The sequence below is a fragment of the Alligator sinensis genome, unplaced genomic scaffold, assembly GCF_000455745.1.
Source record: "Alligator sinensis unplaced genomic scaffold, ASM45574v1 scaffold637_1, whole genome shotgun sequence".
Classification (NCBI taxonomy): domain Eukaryota; kingdom Metazoa; phylum Chordata; order Crocodylia; family Alligatoridae; genus Alligator; species Alligator sinensis.
In genome coordinates this window covers 295,353-316,081 of record NW_005842368.1, presented here as the reverse complement: position 1 = coordinate 316,081, position 20,729 = coordinate 295,353, and the positions used below count along the sequence as shown (strand labels likewise).

Below are 20,729 nucleotides of genomic sequence, written 5' to 3'. Positions count from 1 at the left end.
GCAACCAGGGTAGATAAGGCTGTAGGATCAGGGGTCTTACGATAACAGTGAGCAAGGGCTGGGCAGAGTCACCGATTCACAGGCAGTTTAAATTGGAGGCACTTTCTTCTAGGTGGTCAGTAGCCTCGGCCTCTCCTTTATCAGCAGTATGGGTGATGGATTAGTAGCGAGTGAGCACTGGGGCATGGTGCTGCAGGCAGGGAATTCACTCCCCTCCGCTCCCTTGTTTTTTAGCAGCCCTAGTAATTAATCACCACGCTCAAGAGAATGCGATAGGAAATGAAATTCAAACTCCTTGAAGCAGTTCTGTAGCTTCTGCAAATTCTCCTTTGCAATCTGGAGTCCTGGCCTTTATTTAACTGCGTCAGACGATCCATTTTCAGGGATGGTTATTTCATCTTCATTTGAGATGTTTTGTGGGTTTTCTTCCCCTCCGACTCCACCGAAGCTCTCTGACAGCTGCCTCGCCAGTGTATAAACTGGATTTGGACTGTGCAGGGGTCGCTTACCCATCACTAAAATGCAGCTGCTTCTGGGGTGGTATGAACAACACAAGCTTGTTCTGCTTGTTCGGGAAGAATATGAGGAGAGGACATGAAAAATAACTTCTTTGGTTGAAACCGCAGGGAAATGTTGGGTAGGCAGAATATAATCTAAGCAAGTTGGAATTTGGTTGTTCCACCCAGGTAACATTCAAATGGTCGACTGCTGAAGAGGCAGATGTAGCTACAACAGACACCTATTAATCATTTGTCTATCATACCAGCTATAATCAAATTCATTGCTGGAGTCAGGCCATTCCAGAAAGGGCAGGTTTGCTACGTAAGTCATAAAGAAAATTGAACTACAGAAGGGGTGGAATTTGTTGGCAGACTCCCCAAACTTATCAGATTTCTATTTTTCCCATTTCTGTTATGCACTCGGCAGTTTTATTTAAGCACGTGGTGTTTGGGGGTTTTGGTTTTTTTTAAAAAGGCAGCCTGTGAATTAAAAGAAGATTCCCAGACCACGATGAGCAGACAAACTGAAATTTCCCTCCCTTCATCCCTTTTCAACAACACCCATGCTCCGGTGGGTATCTGCCTGGGGCCTTGCTTGACCAGTCTTGCATGTTTGTATCCGTGGTGTGGAGAAAGCAGGCTCTCCCCTTGGACAAGTGAATTCCAGCTGGGGTCGCACAGCTCTCGCTCTCGTCCTCCTCTCCTCTTGGATGGTTGTAGTGCTGAGAAACCCTAGTCAGAGACAAGGACCCCGTTGTGTAATTGTGTGATCTTGTATCTGCATTTCACGTGTGCAGGAGGCTCAGCCTCGTGCCTTCTTCCACCTTCTTCCACTTTCTTTATCTCCCTTCTACTTGACTCCTGTGAGCCCCTTCTCTGTATCCAGAGCCAGGAGAGACCAGTCAGCACATGGCAGACCCTGCTGTTTTTCTTCTCAAGTGAATCAAGAAGCCTGTCCCCATGACCAACCTTCCTTAAAAATAGCCCACTGGACACTACTCATTTTAGGAACCACTTAAAACTCACCATTCTGTTATTTATAACTCCCAGGCTTGCAACAGCTTGTCCTGGGTTGTCTTCTCCCCATCCCCATCGTCTTTCTCCCTTAACGGTGGCTGCTTCTGCATCCTGCTGTCATGCAACCCCAGGGGCTGCAAGAGTCTTCTTCCCTGGCAAAGCCATCATGCATCCTTCCACCTCAGCGACACCCTCCCTTCCTTTCTCCCTCACCTGTTTTCCTTCTCTCCCTTCCCCTGTTTTTTTTACCTGCTGTTGCATTATTCCACTTCTTCACTTTGGGGAAGCGGTTTTTCTTCCGTCCTGGTGAAAAGAGTGCAAAAGCAAGTCTTGCTCTTCCAAATCATAGCGCAAGTGGCAATGGGGAAAGGACCTTTTGGAAATCCAGACTGAACTGTTCAGATACCACGCTGGGGACCAAGCGCTCCCCCCAGCCCTAAACTGAAATGACCGAGATCGTGGCGATAGCCATTTTATAGTCCAAGCTCTGAGAGACTTCTCTTTCTGCTTTATTGGTGTCATCAGTAAAATAGCCTGCAGAACTGCTACAGTCCACTTGACTTGTGCTGCCATGACACGATGATACTCTCCGCTCTTTGTCCCATGAGTCACCAGCATCACGTGAGCCTGGTTCTTCAGCACCATAGCACAGGCCTCCACCACGTGGGCTAGCACAAGGACTTCCCTGCTTCTTGAGAGCAGTAGGTTATTGCCCTTTGACAAACGAGGCATTGATAATTGCCTTGATGCAAGGAAGACTAGTTGGGTCAAGGTGGTACAATAGTAATTGCCTTGATGCAGTGAAGACTAGTTGGGTCAAGGTGGTACAATAGTAATTGCCTTGATGCAAGGAAGACTAGTTGGGTCAAGGTGGTACAGTAATAACTGCCTTGATGCAAGGAAGACTAGTTGGGTCAAAGTACCGAACCTACTAGTGAATGAAGTGGTTCTAGTTTCCCGAGCTGACCAGACTTGCTGTTCTTTGCCCACCTAATATTTTAATTAAACTTGTTCAAGGAGGTTAGGAAAAGGGGTCTGTCTTTGGGGTTTTTTCTGTGCATTGGGGACTGATTCTCAGTTGGGGTCTCTAGGGATGGCTGTAGTGAGGTTAGTGTGTGCGTTCAAGTACAGGTTTACAGAAGTTTCTCCCCAAAAGGATGACATGAAAACCTGTTTCTTGGTAACTGTATAACTGATTGATCTTTCTCATTCTCCGTGCGTGGGAGTGATTGTTGGTGTAGGGTTTATTTCCGTGATGGCGATGGCACTGGGTTGGGATTCAGGAGATTTAGGATTCAGCTCTGCTTCAAGGCTCCTTCAAAAGATATTTTGGTCTAATAAAAGATACCGGATTTACCCAAAGAGTAAAGAGTGTCTGCCTTTGGACAAATGACCTACTTTCTCTGTGCCTCGGTTTCTCCACCTGTAGAAGTCGTCCCTCGACACCTTGGCGGGGGGTGGGTGAGGCGAAGCGGGTTAATATTTGGGGGGCTCCTGGACATGACCCTGACAGGGGCCTGGAGAAGCACTTGGCTAGGTTAAAAGCTGGAAATTCAGAGGCAGAAAATGCGATGGCTGGTTTCAGAGGTTTCTGTGTGCTCTTTGCTGTGGAAGTCAGAATATCTCTGCGTGTTGAAAGCTTGCTCGATTCGTGAAATGTAATCAAACTGCAAACTGCTTCAAAAAAGCCCTCCCAGTACAGTGCTGAATGTGCCCCGCTCCCTCCCGTTCGGCGGAGTCTGTCAGGTGGCACCAGCGGTCCCCGAAGAGCGGCTGCGTTCGAGTGGCTCGGGCAGTATGTATTTAGTTTAATTATCAGTCAGCTGGTGCGGGAATCAAGTGGGAGAGCTGGCTCCGAATCCTTCGCCTGTCATGGCAGCAGCATGTGCTGGAGAGTACACACGCTGACTGTATTGCAAACAACCAGGAGCACATGGAAGAGAGGGAGGGCGAGCGCAAGGGAGAGCGATCTTCACAACAGCATGTTAGTCATCTGGTTGCTGCTCAGCCTGAACGCAGACTGGTTTAGCTGGAAATCTCGCAGGTAAGGGCAGCGTCGGATTTCTCTAAGCCTCCAAAATGTGCTTTTTCTTTCCTTGCGAGCTAGCGGCAAATTTGCTCCCAGCCTTTAGCATTTCCCTCCCCGCCCCCCCGGCGCTTTAATCTCCGCTCTCCTTCACCGAAGCTGTTTCCAGGCAAACTGCATTTTGCTGGGAGATCGGAGCGGTTTCTGCACAAGGCAGAGACGCCTTTGATGTCACTTGTGTCAGTGTTTATGCAACAGCGCAAATAAAAGGTAATGCCCAGCTAGTGATTATATTTAGATTTTCAAAGGAAAAAGCTTCCTGAGCTGGAGCATTTCAGCTTGGATTATTATTATTATTGTTATTATTTTAATTTTTAATGATGGAACTTTTTTTAGTACTGTTCACTTTGCCTCCTCCCACCTTTTCCAGTGCTGAATAATGCTGTGTGCACTTTTGGAATAATGTGCTAAGTAGAAAATTACATATTTCAGCAGTGACCTTGAAAATCAATGTGTAAATGTTTAAGCTGGATAGATCTGGCAAGGATCCTCGCAGCAAATCGCAGAAGTAAGGACATTAGTTTAAAAAAAGAGAGAGAGGGAGAGAGCGCTCCTTGCTAAAAGAAAAAAATTGCTGATTGCTTAACATTCGTTAATCATTGATGAAAGAAGTAAAAGCAACAGATGAAGTTAATGATTTCACATGTATGTGTAGCTTTTTTGGAATCTCGGTAAGAAACCATTGCACGATTTGAAGGAAATATTCCCAGTGCTGGAAATTTAATTTTACATGATTGTGTAAAAAATGGGTTCTGAATGCTGCCGGGTGCTCGCATCTGTTCCCCGACTGAAGGGGCTACCAGAGTTTCTGAAAATCCCGGAGTCAGATTTGGGAATGGAGCAAGTCCAGTGGATCTGCATGTCGCTGTTTGCTGACACCATGCTGTGCTCTTCAGCAGCGATAGAGGGGAGGAGGTGGGAGACGGGCGAGTTCGTAGAATAGGACAGTACAGTACACGGTGTCTTGCACACTGCTCCTGGAAGCCCTGTCTGGGTATGACTCTAATTAAAAGTACACGCAGCCACATATTTCATGTGCGTGTCTGCAATGGGACTCGCATCTTCACGGAGGTAGCATCTCCTCTTCAAAGATGGAATCTGCCCAGAGAATTGCTGGTTGTGAGCGTTGCAGTATGTGTGCAAATGTACTTGTGCAGATCGCCATGCCTTGGAAGCGTACTTGAGATGTGCTGTGAGATCCCTGAACCCCCACGCTCGGGAATTATTTGCAAATGTTAAACACCATGGTAGTACACTGACATCGGGGGGAGAAGGTAGGTCGTTCAGATCCCACCCGCAGCTCTGATCATGCCCCAATACCGTACTTAGAGCAGTGGGATACAGTTTATTGTACAACGTGTTAAGAGGTCAGGTGGAAGCACAGATCCCACAAAGCTTTTTAAGCTTTGTGTCCTATTTGTTGTCTTCTTCTAATTGTTCATTGTCAGGGTGGTCGGAGTCACGATTGCGAGAGATTGCTGTGTGTGTGTCAGCTGGTGCATTAACGTCCTCGGTGGGGCAGGGACTGTCTTCCTGTGTCTGATCAGCCCTAGCACATAAATGCTTTTGGAGTGCAAATTACTCCTATTGCTGCTGCCATTGCCCCTAGCTTGTTACCTGTGCAAGGTGTTTGACAAAGTGGAGCCCCATGCATCGTTGTGTTTGCCCAGAAAGTCATGCACTTGGCCCGTATTTGCAACAGAAGTGGATCAGTGGTGAATGGGATTTGGCATTTGCACGGCCTTCACATCACCCGAGCGCTGCATACCTTCCTGGGGTGGAAATACCCATTCACCAGGTCCAGGCTTCGTTACGTCCCCCTCCTGTTATCTATTTATTTCTGACAGCAGCAGCTTAGTCACCAAATAGCACGGGAGCAACCGTCGAGTGTTCAGTCTGTGGTGCTGCACTGCAGCCTTGTATTGCCATGATACTGCTAGTCTTTATGTTATCTCATTGTATTCGTGGTGGTGGGTCCCCTAGAGCAGGGCAGCGCCATGCTAAGCATTGTACAAATATGCGGTAAGACAGCCCAGACCACAAAGACCTGACGGTCTAAATAGGCAAGGCAAAGAGTGGGGTCCATTTGGTAAACTGAGGCACGAGGAGATTATGACTTACAGGAGTCTGTGACAGAGCTGGGAGCTGAATCCAGATCGCCCAAGTCCCAGTCCGGCGTCTTGGCCACAAGGCCATCCTTCTTTATTTGCCATCACTGCATTTTTCACTGCTCTGCCCTTGCAGGCCATAACAGTAATGGGCTGTGTGTGTTGATGAGGATGGGACCTCCTTAGAAAAGCCCTCTTGAAGCTGAAGTGCGATTCCCCATCGCTGCCTTGTATGGCAGGTTGGGATTCAGCCGCAGGCATCCTCTCGCGATGACCCTTGTAGGATGTCGCCGAGGAATCTGATAGTAGAGGTATGGCGCTTCCCTGGGATGCTGTCAAACCACGAAACCATTCGTGTCTCTCCTCTCTGTGTCGGCAGTCCAACTGGGATGCATCCGAGCTTGCCTTCTCCGTTACCCTGCTCGGAAATGGGGAACGTCAAAGGTGGAGGGAGGGTGGAAGAGGTGGATGCTTTGAAGCACTCTTTTTCTGGACTCCCGGGCAGATCCGGTCTTTTTCGAGGTGAGATGGCATCATCAGAGGATGTTCTTGGTGAGCTTTCACAAGCCAGGATGGCACAGCACGTGATGACTGGCATGTCCTCCAGTGATTTGCACGAGTACACATTGTGCAAGAAGACGGGATCACGGGTAGGGAGATACATGACCTTCCATTCCCGCAATGCGAAGAGGTCATCCCAGAAAAAGGCAGATAATTGCTTTTATTGGCAGGGGTTGGGATCTGCGGTGGCAGCAGAAATGCAGTCCTGTTAGGCACACGGTCATAGATGTCTCGCTGTGTTGGGGGAGAATTTATTTTGGCCTCTTCTGGTAGAAACTTGCCCTAATCATTGGGTGTCCTTCATGTCACAACCCAAAGGGTGTGATTTTTGTTTGTGTGCTTCGGCACTGCTGAATTGTCCCCGCTAAATTGCAGCTTCCTTGCACGGTGGAGTTTTCTGCTGCAAAAGAGAACCCCGGTGCAAGGGAGAATTTCCCGCCAATTTGAAGCTTTCTTTGCAGGGTGCATTTCTTTGTTGCAGCACAGAGATGCTCGTTGCAAAGAGTTCCCTCCATTTGTATGCTAATTCGAGTCCCATTATTGGCCAGTTCTAAATTATTCACACGTGGCGGCTAGTGATTGGCTTGCTAGCCGTATAAGAGGCTTGAGTGGTTTCCGCCCAAGTTGGAGGACTCCACGAACAAGGGAGGAGGAGACTTCACACTGCGTGAAGATCTCTAAGCGCTGCGGATCCTTGCGGACCCAGCGCATTTCAAGCAGGCAACAGAGGTCTGATCAGCCTCTAGCCTCTCCCCGTCGCCGATAGATTCCCAGACGTACCCCTTCCCGCGCGCAAACGAACCGGACCCACGGAGCCTAGCAAACTTCGTGTAGCAGAAGAACCCACGGAGCCTAGCAAACTTCGTGTGAGTTCTTGCCGGACGACTCCAGAGCTCTTCTACCCGGGTTCGAGTCCTGCAGGTTTACTTTCCTGTCGCCGAAACCCTTTGCGACGTACCCTCGTATTTTCATCTTCCCGTCACCGGAACCCTTTGCGACGTACCCTCGTGCCCTGCAGGTTCGAGTTTTGTTTTCTTTCCTGTCTGTAACCGCAACTTAAGCAAGTTTTCCAGCCTGCACCACCGCCATCTCGGTGTAAGTAAACAATCTTTTAAACTACCGCTACGCGTCCGTGCCTAATTCCAGCTCGAAGGCCTTCCCTCTCCGACCCGGCGTGCCCGGGCTGCTGGCCACAGCCCACGTGCAGCGCGAAAAGGGCTCGGGTCGCTCCCGGCCCACACACTTCACAGTGGGTGCTTGGTACAGCGATCAGTGAAGGCAACTTGGGGAACGGTTTAGTGCCCTTGTGTCGGTCCCTCTGGAAAGCTTTTAGTTTTCGGGCTACCAGGTTTTGCATTGCCTTGGCCCTTCATTTGGTGGTGAGTGTCCAGGAAGATGTGGGAGATGTGGGCTGATCCCATAGTAAACGACCCTCCTGGCTGTACCATCTTCTCCCAGGGTAGCAGAGAGTGTGCCGACCCCAGTACATAGCAGAGGAGTGGTGTGAGCGGGGTTGGGACTCTTGTGAAACCCACGGTAGGGAGAAGGTAGGCATGGCTCTGAAATGCTTTGCTTTAAGGCAACTTTGGTCTACACAGATCGACCACCTGAAAGACATGTGCCGTGTGGGTAGCAGCATAGTAGCACGCCTTGCCCCATTCCTGGGGGATGTGCTAGCTTGCCATTGTCATTCAGAGCAAACCCAGTGGTTTCCGACACTTTTGCAGAGCCAAACAGCAGACGGGGGCCATGGTGGATAATAAACCCCTCCCTTCCTATCGAGGCTGCTTTATTGTGGCGGGGCAGCCACCAAAAATGCATCGTTAAATGGGTCGGTTCCCCTTCAGAGCTGGGCACCCATGCTAGTGCAGTCTTCGGGCCAACTCCCTGCTGGCCTGTCTGCCCGTGGGTTTTGCTGGGAAGACAAAGTGCAAGCAAGATGAGCGCAGTTTAGTCTGCTTGCTTGCTTAAATTTACCGGCTGAGAGGTGTACTCGCTACCTGTCCCTTTGGAGACTTTGCCAAGCTGCCTCCTTTCTCTGCGTCTGTTTGAGAACTCTAAATTAACGCCTTTAAAAAAAGGCATTGCAGGTTTTTGCACCATCGTGGTTGCCCCCCAAATGGCAGTGCAAAACCCAAGCTGAGCTGAGTGCTTCCTACTAAACTTGTCAGGCTTTTGAGATTTTCACACTCCATAGTGTGGGCATGTTCAGTGCTTAATTAGTTTGACTTTCATTATTCTGCCTGGCAAAAACATCAGAATCCAAAGGTTGTTCAAAGGGCATGAAATGATGCAATTATATTTGCTCCTTTCTACCTCCTTTAACAGGTCCGCTTCCGGCACGATCCTCTGGGGGGTGATCACGCTAAAAAGTCTTCTGGTACTTGGTTTCTGCTAACAGTTGTTTTGTACCCATCTTCCATGACGCGTCAGGCTAAATGCTAGCCCCATCGACCGAGCGCGGGGACTTGAGGAGCCGACGAAGTTCGATAGTCGTCGCAGCCTTTCTTCTTGCTGCTGCGGGCCTGGGATGCTTCGAGGGGTTCAGCAAGATAAATAACAAACCGACGTGTAATTTCCAGCCGTGCCGTTCCCTGCACCGATCCTTTTCTGTTTACAAGAGTCCTCTCCCTTCCCTGAGCGCTCCTCCGTGACCCTGGGGCTTAGTTAGAGAGCAGCCCGCGGCGCCGCTGAATCCCACCTGGGCTCTTTGCACAGACCTCCCAGCCCCAGCAGCCCTCGAGGAAACAACACCCAGAAAACGGGGGAGAAAAAAACCCAACCACCCAAAACCCTGCAGACCCATTTCTCCTTCTCAGTATCTTTGGGGGAAAAAAATGAAGATCTCCTTAGCCAGCAGGGCTGCAGATGTGGGGATTGGTTGGAAGCCTTAATTATCAAGACTGGGTTTAATTAAATGTGTGGTCTCAACCGTGAAAGTAAAATATCTGTAATTCGGGCGTTGGAAGCAGTTGCACTGTTCTGGGTCCAGTTAACATGTCTCGCTGGTCCTGGCACTTAGCAGAATATTTTCTGTATGGTTTCTCTTCCAACCTGATGACTGTCAGCTGTATTTGTTGTGCCCTTACAAATGCCTGACAGCCCTCTCTTCTATTGCCACGGCTTAAAAATAAAATACACCTTCTCCATGCCATAGGGAGTCCTGATGACACCCCCTTGACTTCTCTTCCCCAGTTCTCAGGCAGCAGGCAGTCGCCTCCCAGCTCACTCCTCAGCCTCAAACACTTGATCATCGACTATTCACAGCAGCTTCCTGAAGTTTTGCCTTGCCCTGGACTGCTTGGAGAAAACGAGCGCGATGCAACTGGCCCGCGCAGACCGCTGGGAGCGTGCGTGATTATCCCCGTGCTCTCGCAGCTCCTCTTTCCCAAGCTCGTCGGCCTTGCCCGGGAGCGGAGCTCTGTCTTTGGCAATGGGGGTGAGTTCCAGCTGCAGATTTAAGACGGGCTGCTGCTAGATCCAGTATTTCCTCTTTTCCAACGTTATCAGGAAGATGTATGGTACCTCCTTTTGACACTCAGTGCCTCAGGCTGCAGAGTTATTCAGGTAGCTGTCAGATGCTTTTGTGATCCATCCCTGTGCTGATTTTATCTGCCCTGCTTTCTGGAACCTGTCTGAGACTAGCGCGTACATCAAAAAAGGGAGGGCTCGCTCGAATTAATGCGAATCGCCTCTGTTCCAGGGAACTGCTTAACACAATTGAAGTAGTTTAAGTTCGTGGAAAATTGAGGTGCACAAGTCTGCGGTTTCCATTTGCCATGGAAAATGTGGCAGAAACCATTGCCACGTTTCTGCTGCATCAGTTGTCTGGAGAGTGGGAAGCGGGAGTAGTACAGCACTGTCTCCGGGGCTTGCCTACGCATGACACCAGAGGGCTTTGGTTATTCACGTGAAACGATCTGCAGCAACCTTTGCACCAGCCGTGCCGCCACACACCCTTGCAGAACTGCAGCTGAGCTGCTCTCGACTTGCGGCACGGTGTTCAGAAAGCCCTACCGGATTTGGGGCAGGTGCTCAATACCACTCGGCCCCTTCAGGGCTTTTCTCCACTGCTGGGATTGTTCTTGCTGCATCTTGGGGATGGGGATGTTCCCCAGAAGGCCAGGGACGTGCGGCACGGTGTTCAGGAAGTCCTACCAGGTTTGAGAGCAGGTGCTCAATGCTGCTCGGCCCCTCCAGGGCATTTCTCCACTGCTGGGATTGTTCTTGCAGCACCTCGGGGATGGGGATGTTCCCCAGGAGTCCTGGGGGCTCTGGGGCGAACCTTTTAGATTATTCCCATGCTTTGTTGGGGGTAACCTCACCTGGGTGCTCAGGAAGTTAGAACAGTATGAGATTTGTCCCCAAATACCTGTTTATGGAGGCCAGGCACTTGGATGGGATCTAACCCAAGTTAGGCAGCACAGATCCCCAGTCTGGACAAATGTGATTGTGGAGCAGTGTGTGTGATGGGCTCTTGAAACGCTGCAGTAATACAAAATACATATTCCGATCCATATTAAGAGCAGCATCTGGTTTGCTAATAGTCTTCGCATGAATAACGGCGCCCAGCCCTTTCTCATCATTCCTCGCCCAATCTGCCAGCGCTGCTTGCTTCTCCCCAGCCGTCTTTTATTCTTCCTCCTATGCCAGCCCTTGCTCCCGCAGTGCCCCCACCCCAAGCAGATCCTTCTCCACGTCCTGCTCTCTCCTCGCCATGCCGTTCCCTCCTGCCACGGTGCTGATGCACCGTTCATGAGAAGTATATATAATAGTGCTGTGTCTCTTCGCATGAAGACAGTGATGTGGGCTCTCTGTCCAGACGCTCTCTCGGGCAGCGTGGCACAGTAGCACCGACATCCCAGCCGGACGATGGGAAGAACGACAGACCGTCTGCCAGAGGCATGTCCCCGACATCCCGTTTCTTTTGCCTCCATCCCTGCAGTATCCAGAACTAAACAAAAACCCAAGTCCAAAACCATCTCTTCTTATCAAGTCCCACAGTGGGAAGAATTGATATAATCCCCATGCTGTCCTGGACTTCATTGTAGTCTCAGCAGCAGCTGAAAGTAGGAAAGGGAATAGAGTTTTGTTTGACTCCTCTTGAGTATGATGCCTGAAATACCAATCACCACGGGCTGGTTAAATTATAGACTATCAGGTTGAATGTCTAAATCTGGATAGGGCACTGGACCTGCGATTCGGTAGGGCTCTGCTCTGCCACTCACCCCCCGTGTGACCTTGAGCAAATGATTTTGCATCTTCCATATCTTGTCTGTTTATGTGATGAGCATGGGCAGGGGCTTTAATTACCATGGCTCTGTATAGAGCCCTGAACTTGATTGAAGCTTCTGGGCATTTGCAGCGATGCACCTAAATGAAAATGCTAATAATCAATACATCAAAGCACTTCTTAATTCACTGAACAGCCTCTTGTTCCTATTCTCTGGATTTCTTTCTCTCTTCTTCCCTTGCTTCTGTTAAAAAAACAAAAAACAAAAAAAAACCCAAAACCCCCCAAAACCTGGATTTGTAGCAAGCAGAAGAGAAAAGTTTCTCTGTTGAGTGTTCCCCAGGCATCATGATTAACTGCTGCTTCTTAAGAAAGTGCGCCCTGAGCAGTAGAGTACAGATAATTCTCTTCCCCACCCACCCGAGCTATCATTATGCTTGAATGATGGTCCATCACAGGCACGGCTCAATTGTGAAATGATGGAATCGGAGCTCTTTGGAGTTGTTGGCATAGTGTGGATCCCTGTAATCCACTCTGGCATAATGTAATTTAAATGCACCAGGAGACAGGCTCGGGGAGCGAGCAGCTAGTGCTGTTACAGAGCTCAGCAACCCCAGCGGGATGCAGCGCATTTTCCAATGCCGTGGCGGAGACCATTGCTTCTGTATTTCAGTACTAGACTTCATGTCAGACCCTTGGGGCCTCTGGGCACTACCTTAATATAAATATTAATTTATAATGAGGTCAAGATGATTGATTTTTGGAACGTGCTACTTTGTCGGTCCTTTCATAAAAATAATCCTGCTCGCTGATCTGTGTCATCCGTCTTCCCAAAGCAGGCTCTTCCTCTGATCTAAATGATTTATGCATCTTCTCCATCGCAGCCATTGGGGAATTATTCCATGTTCTCATTTTGCCCAGATCCAGACCCTCGCCCACTTCAACGTGGCACAAGGACCTGTCTCCACTCCGACTTGGTGCAGAGACCCTTGGAGTCCAGTTGCAGATAAGGACCTGTGTAGTGAAGAGTGGTGGTGTCATCCCATGGTCTCGACCCTTCACATCCTTGGATAATGATGGCAGTCCCTGTCCCCAGTCTTTGTGCCAAACTGAATGCACTTACTGTTTTAACTGTTTTATAAAAACCTTCTAGCTGCAAGGTGATGAGTGCTGCTCTTTTATGAACTCCTGCCATCGCCAGAACCTTCCTGATGTTTCGGTGGTCAGCACTGACCCTTCCTTGCTCTGTGAGCACATGGCCATTGAACCACCACCAACATCGCCGTCCTCCATGGCTTGGGGCCTCTGCTTTACGAACCGCATCTGAATTCTTCTCCAGTCACGTCACCGGCTCTTGCATTCGAGCTGCTGCTTCCCAAACATCCTCATTAAGCATGTGCTTGGATTTTTTACTAAATTACAATCAGTGCGCCTCTCCTTGTGTGTTAGATTATTTTCCCCCATGGATATTGATTACAAGTCGAGTCTCATTTTATTTCCTGCCTGTATTATCTTACCTCCCTTGGTCACTCTGTAATAAGTTTCTGTCCCCATGATGGTTACAGCTCTTCCAGATTTAGTATCCTATGCAAATTTCAGTACCTTGCTGATCCTTAATGAAAATATTTAATAAGATTGGGCCAACAGATATCCCATTGACTCGGTTAGACACCCCTCCCACCCTTGTGTGCTCGGTTAATATATCATGACCTTGTTTATGGGCTGAGAGGATGTTTTCAGGCTGTGAGAAAAAAGCTGGCCTGAGTGATTGGGGAGCTGAACTCTTCAGCACGTGAAAGCAAAAGCAGCCTTCTGACGCGACGCGTGGTCTATTTAATGCAAAAAAAAAGGTAGAGCTGACATTGTAATTCATACCTGAGGATCCAGAGGTGTGCCACCATAACTGACACGTTATTTCCCATCTTTTTTTTAAATTGCACCCCATCACGTTCAAGTTCGTGCTCTAGAAAGAAGGGAACATCCTTCCTATACAGTTGGATCAAGGCCAGCTGACAGCAGTCTCTTCCTTTTCCCTTTGGCAATAAGAAGCTGTTTGACATACTTTAAAAGACAGAAAGCATAAGGCTGTCCACAATGATTGATTAGTCTGTTAGCCAGGCCTAGTCTGTCAGCGCCGCCCCACCATCCCAAAAAAATGCTGGATGTAGGCATTCTGCGAGACCTGCTCAAGATCAGCTGGAAATTATGGGCATGTAGTAGTCTGGCTGAGGTTGTCTCACCTGTGTCATTTGTGAGGTCCAACCAAACGATCCTAAATAGTCCTGTATGGCCTTAAGGCTATGACACTTATACAGGCGCATCTTCATCCCGCTCGGATTTGGAGGAGAAGAAGAAGCCATCGATCTGGCTGCCTCCCAGAGGCATTTCTTCGGCAGCAATTGTCCCGCTGTGTAGGAGGTGGTCTTCATAGCCTTGCACCCTGTTTTGTAAGCGTTTGTCTTTATTTGGAAGAGGTGGTTGTATTTGTCGAGCTTTATTTCATTTAATTTCTTTGCGCTCTTTTTTTTTTAGGGGGGAAAAATAACCTTCCTTTTCTGGGAAAACAGGAGAGCTAATTCAGATGTCTTCTTGTCATTCTAGTTTACTGCTGCCTTTCCTTCTCATGACTTAAAAAGCTGCAGTACAGCACTTTAGCACGGTCCACAATCTATTTAGTTAAATGAGGAGAGGACATTAATTATGAAGGTGAAGCACTCAGTTGCATGATGGGCTCTTTGCTTTGGCCACGGGTAGATTAATGATGGATCATAAAACACTGGTGAATGGGAACTCACACTTGAGATACCTATAAAGACAGCTATGTGCCTGCCACCACCAACATAAAAGGGTCATTCATGAAGGGAAAAAAAAGGGTTACATTTCCTAAGCTCCTTTTGAGATGCACTGAGCTGGGAGCACTTATCAGAGAGAAACTGGAAAAATGGTTAATAACCTGTTTAAATATTTAAGGGGCATTCTTCTTCCAAGCAGCTTTAGATGATCTCTTTGAGCTAATGTTATAATCCCAAAGTCTGGGGTTACAGATTATGAACAAGGAAATGTTTAATAAAAAGCCAGTGGAGATAAATGCTTTTCCAGAGAAGACCATGACTTTTCAGAGCGGCGTGCCTTGGTGCAGCTAACCCGGTGGCTGTTGTATCGATGGGAGCACAACTGACTTCCTAGTTGGTGCGGTCACTGCCATATAGCAAAAAGTGCTTTACGTTACAATCAAGGATGAAGGCAGGGAGAAAAGATGTCCTCAGGTGAGATTTGGAAGATGACGGGGTTCAAAGGCAATGCAGAAAGCCGCTGCAGTCACGTCGGTTCTCCCACCGATAATCCTGAATTGGGCAGGGAGACTTGGCAGTGAGAGGGGTCTCCGAGCACTAGCTGGGGCCGATCCCATGGCTCCATGAACACTTTTGCACCATTTCAGGTTCACAGGTTTCTGCATCAATCAGCGTATGCCTAATCCTGCCCCAAAAGGATCAGACCCGGTTAAGGGCTGAAGTCAGCGTGCTGCCGTAGTGTCCGAAGTGTAATATAATAATGCTCCGGTTGAAGTGATGACACCGTGTCTCCAAGCAGCTTTCCACGCTGGCATCGAAGCTCTCAGATTTGAGTGAGGGGACCACAAGGCAGGAGGGCACGTGGGGAGGGGACAACTGGGGCCTCCTGCTTGGTTCGGAGGGCAGGACAGATGGGTCGCTTCTTGAGCCGTCCCAGGAAGCTCGTCCGTCCTTGCTGAGCGGTCAGGGGAGAAGCAGGTGGCTCCCTGGCAGTGCACGCTCACGCGCATGCGTGGAAGGGGCCAGCCCGGCCCTGCTCTCGTGAGGGTTTGCCTGGGGACGATTGGGAGGTGTCAGCTGCAGCTGCCGCTTCTCTTGGGTGGAATTTTTCTCCTTCTGCCACAGTAACGTCAGCTGCCGAGAGCGCCGTGTTTACATTGTTCTGCACACCTGCTCCTTTCCTTTACAGAGCTGACATCCAGCTTCTCACGCCTTGCCGGACCCGGCTCCGATTAACAACTGCAGAGGAGCAAAAGGCAGTGCCAGGCCCCCGTTTGCAAACACGGAAGGGAAATCTGCACCCGCCGGTCACCAGTGCTCCCAGCAGACGTTAGGAAATACTTGGAGTGGTCCCCATGGAAAAAGGGAATATTTGCTTCTGGTTACCATAGCGATCGCTGTCGCCGCGTGTGGGAGGAGTGGGAATCTCAAGTGCTCCACTTCATAACGGTGACCGCGGCGCGTGGATTCCTGCTCGAGGCCCTGTGTAGGATATGCACTTGAAATAGGAATGCAAGGTGCAATTGCAAGAGGGGCAGCCGTGGGTTTTCCTACTTGAAAAGTCGTTTGTGCGTCTCTCCACGTTTGTTCGGTGAGCGTGCGTGGCGTTGCTGAGTCAAAGCTGAACCCGAACGCTGGTCTAAGTGCTTGTGCAGCGCCTTGGTCCAGCCATGGGCATTCAGAGCCGCAGAGGAGCCGTACAGGGCAGAGGGCCGGGCAAGCTAAATTGCATGTTTTATACTCGGATGCTTTACATTTGATTAATCTGAAAGCCTGCTTTGGAGGCAGAGAGTTACCAACCAGTTGGAGTGGGAGGATGGGATGGGACAGGGTGAGCAAGGACTGTGCTTTCCCAATGGCTGGTCCCACCACCACCCCAGGCTGTGGCCCACATCTGGCCCATGAAAGAGAGCCATGGTCCAGATCCAGCCCAGGGCATGGAGTGAGTTTGATGCCCCTGCTGTAATCATTGGATTGAAAGTTTCAGGGGAACGTAGGGCTTAGTCTTTCTTCACTGCCATCAGTCATGGTGTGTGTAATTGCCAAGCCATGCAATAGCATCCTCTGTGGCCATGTGCAGTTCCCGTAGTCCGTCATTGAGCTTAGTCACTGGGCACTTATCCACAGTCTGCCACACGGTGCGTGTTTTGCCACAGCTACAGTCTGGAGTGTCACGAAGGCCCCAACAATAGAGGTTCACTGCACACAAACCTTGCCCTGTCTGGTCTCTGTGCAGCCAGCCTCCACCGTTGGGGCCTTCACAACGATCCAGACTGTAGCTGTGACAAAACAAGCACCGTGTCGCGTATTGTCGGCGACTGCCTGCTGACTAAGTTCAGCGGTGGACTGGACTGAACTTCACTGCCAAAAAGGGCATGCTTACCTCTGGATAGCACCGCATGCATTAGTTGCCAAGCTATAGCAGATGTGGGCAGTGTAGTTTTTCATGGCTATGTCAGCTAGGATCAAAGGATCCCAGCAAGATAAGCGTCCAGTGTTTCTTGAAAGTGTCCAGAGTAGGTGCTTGCACCACCTCTGGGGGAGTCTGTTCCAGGTCTTGTGGGCTCGGACAGTAAAGAAGTTTTTCATTATGTCCAGCCTGAAACAGTCTTGCAGGAGTTTGTGACCATTGGACCTTGTCATCCCCTGGGCTGCTCTGGTGAACAGGAGTCCCCCCAGATCCTGATGCACACCCCGTATGTACTGATAGGCTGCCACCAAGTCCCCCGAGCCTGCACTTCTGCAGGCTGAAGAGTCCCATGGCTCACAGCCTCTCTTCGTAAGGCCTGTTCTCCTGACCACTGATCATGCACATGGCTCTCTTCTGGACTCACGCAAGCTTCTCCACATCCTTTTTAAATTGTGGAGCCCAGAATTGGATGCAGTGCTTGCAGCATGAGTATGCCATCTTGGGTCTCGCTTGAGATGCATCGGTAGATACAAGCCAGAGTTGTTTGCTTTGCCAGCTGCGGTGTCACATTGGTGGCTCGTAGTCATCTTGTGGTCAATCACGACCCCCAAGTCTCCTTCGGTCATGGTGCTAGCAAGCGTAGCACTGCCGAGCCTATAAGTGTGATGTGGGTTTTTATTCCTGAAGTGGAGCACCCTGCATTTCTCCATATCGAATGCCATCAGGTTTTCATCTGCCCACCGTGCAAGCCTATCGAGGTCTGCCTGGATCACCAGCCTATCCTCAAGTGTAGGCACTGTTCCCCAAAGTTTGGTGTTGTCAGCGAACTTGGCCAGTCTACTTTTGACACCAGTGTCCAGATAGTTTATGAAGACATTAAAGAGTACAGGTCCAAGGACAGAGCCTTGGGGGACGCCAGTAGTCACCGAGTGCCATGTTGATTCGGTTCGATCAGCTACCACTCTCCGGGTCCGACCTCGAAGCCAGTTCCTCAGCCATCGGACCGTGACGTAGTCAAGGCCGCAGTTGCCCAATTTTTCCATGAGGACATCGTGGGACACCAGGTCAAAGGCTTTTTTAAAGTCCAAATATATGACCTCAACCTCTTCGCTTTTGTCCAGGTGATACGTCACCTGGTCGTAGAAGGAGATGAGATTGGTCTAGCAAGACTTACCTGCAACAACCCTGTGCTGGCTGTCCCTCAGGATGTTGCTTGTCATGAATGGTTTCTTTGATAATTTTTTCCAAAATCTTCCCAGGGATTGAGGTCAAACTGATTGGCCTGTCATTTCCTGGGTCGTCTTTCCTCCCTTTCTTGAAGAAAAACCTTGCAGGAGGTGGGTGCTAACTCCTTTTGCACTTCAGTTAAATTGCTGTATCTGACCACCTGTTGGCTTCTCTCTGTCCCTGCCTCCCCCTTTCAGCTGCTTTGTAAAAAAAAAACCTAACAAAAAACCAACGCTCCCCTGCGTTCGGATTGGCGTCAGGTACAGCAACACAGTACCCACCGCTGTGGTCGCCGGTTTTAGTCTAGGCATTAAAAAAAAATTCTTTTAAAGAGATGGCCTCACTTTGTGTCAGTAGCATCTTGTCTCTTATTGCTCCTAGACATCTTCCCCACCGGACAGAGTAAAACACAAACCAGAGCCAAAGCTTAGCTGTTCTAGAGCGGATTGGAGAGAAACAGCCCAGAGAAGGGAGGCGGTAAGCCACAAATCTCAGAGCGGTGGAAGGGGGAAGAGAAAAACAGGCCGCCTGCCCTGCTGCGCGCAGTGATTTTTTTTTGTCAGTTATTGACAGGGAACTGCCTGGAGATGGCTGCTGATGGGACCCAGCAGGCAGCAATAGGAGAAGTCTGAATCATCTGCCCAGAAGTAGGACAACCGGACGTAAGCAAGCGGAAAAGGCAAAGGGGGAGAGGAGGGGAGTTAGGTTCTGCATTTCTCTGGGCATCGCCCGCTCTCCAAATTCCTCTGGCCGTGGTTGCAGGGTTAGTCACGAGATGGGCGGTTCCAAGCCTCCAGCAGATTTAGCTCTTTGGCACATCCAGCTGTTTTAATGGCACTGTTTGATAATGCGTGTGAAGCCCACCAGGCAGTAGGGCTGCCAATGCTCCCAGCTGAGAGATTTAGGCCTTCCTCTCGAGGCGGAGCAGCTTGTGCTCTGAATGCAGATCCTCTGCATCCAGCTCTCGCGACCAGGGTGATGCTCATGATATAGATGGGATAGTTTCCATGCTGGAGCACCCTGGCGGGACATAGGTGGGCTATCACATACACCAGTCTAACACTGTTTGCCTTAGTGGAGTTGCTCCTCTTTTTCTCCAGTGTAAACGAGATTGGAGTGAAGCTGCGTGTTGTACTTGAGTGCGGACCACAACTTCGTTCTGGTTTCGCGGGGGTCGTGGGACTGATGCTGCCCTTGTCAGCCTGCCTAATGCTTTGGACAGGCACAGAGCAGTTCTTGTTGATAGCAATGGGTCTGTTGATAGCGCTTGATACCATTGATCCTCAGACTCCTCCGTGTCCTGGGATTGGTGAATAGCCTAGCTCGTGGTGGTTACGCCTGGATTCAGGCTCGGCAGGTATTAAGGCCATTAGCTATTGCAGAATTTCATGGCTGTGACTTGTCTAAAGTTGAAGGCAGCCAGACCACGGTCCTCCTGGACGGGCAAGAGAAAAAATACAGGGAGCGAATCATTCCTCAAAACCCCTCTGCAGCTGAAACCCCGGTGTCTCTCCTGGACCTGCCACGTGGTTGTTCTGGCCCAGCATCTGATGGGCAGTCATTGCAAGGGACTGAAATCTAGACAGAGATCTTGACTGGCCTGTGTCCGGTCGGGCGTCTGCTGTGGTCAGAGCAGCAAGGAGCGCTGGACCGTGTGCTCGCTCTCCCTGCTGATGCAGTGATTCTGGTGCTGCTCCGGGAGACGGATGTCATGCCGCTGCCGCGGGCTGTCTCGTGGGTTCGCAGGAAGACGACTTGCTCCCCAGGTAGAATTTCCTTTCTGCTGCTGCTTCCACTGGCACAGACTGCCAGTAAGGATCTGGTTCCTGCGCTGAAAGCCTTTATTGATGGGCTGGTTCCCCAGTACTGTCCTGATTGTCTCACTGCCAAGGTTACCATCACATCTTGGGAGCTCGGTGGAAGCCCCGAGACCGGGATTGCATGGCTTTTTGCCTTCCTGTCCCTCCCATTTGGCCAGCTGGTCTTAATCATGGTCTTATTCCAGTTGCTAGAACCTTATACCGTTGCTCTTTAATCCATATTTGTGTTAAAGCCCCCAGGCGACCCTTGATGGATGACCTCTGTGTATGTGTACTGTATTGCACACACGCATGCACATCTCCGTTCCGATTATTTAGAGCAGGGGTCGGCATCGTTTTTGGACAGAGTGCTAAAAACACCCGCAACCTCAGGTTGTAAGATGTTGGCGTGCCAGGGGCGGATGGCGGGGGAGCCACAGGGGGCCCGATCCTTGTTGTGGCAGCACACCCTGGCCCCTTGTGCGCTGTCTCCCCAAGGCACACGTGCCAAGCAAAATGCCTTCGCATGCTGCACCTGTGCAGGAGGTTGCCTACCCCTGATTTAGAGGATAGTCATCTTTTTCCATCCTTTGAATTCGTGCTGTCCTTCCGTTCGCAAAATGCCTTCGCATGCTGCACCTGTGCAGGGGGTTGCCAACCCCTGATTTAGAGGATGGTCATCTTTTTCCATCCTTTGAATTTGTGCTGTCCTTCCGTTCACTGAAAGGATGGCAGGGCGTTTTGAGGTTATCCCCAGCACTTTCATCAGAGGTCCTCGTTGCCCGTTTAACCCTATGCCCATTACTTTAGCTGGCACTGCGGTATTCCCCCTCTACTAGGGCTTGCTCCGTGGGTACTGATGCATGATGACTGGATTTAAACTACTGTTGCAGCAGCCCAGTGCTGCGAGCACAAGCAGCAAACGTCCTCGTCGCCTCCCTTCCTAGACGTCGAGCTTGTTACGTCGGGAGCGTGTCTGGCCTTGGGAACAAACCC

General features: G+C 50.0%; 1 protein-coding gene across 10 annotated transcripts in view; it reads left to right on the top strand.

Annotated features, from left to right (window-relative positions):
• The window catches only part of NCOA1 (nuclear receptor coactivator 1), a 247,091-nt gene that overhangs the window by 97,420 nt on the left and 128,942 nt on the right, over positions 1-20,729 (top strand). The window contains exon 1 of one of the 10 annotated variants that reach the window (XM_025210718.1): positions 3,379-3,561. The exons of the other annotated variants lie outside the window; for them this stretch is intronic. The gene's annotated coding sequence lies outside the window, so the exon portion shown is untranslated. Of the gene's footprint in view, positions 1-3,378; positions 3,562-20,729 lie in introns of those variants that run through there. 10 annotated transcript variants of the gene reach the window in all.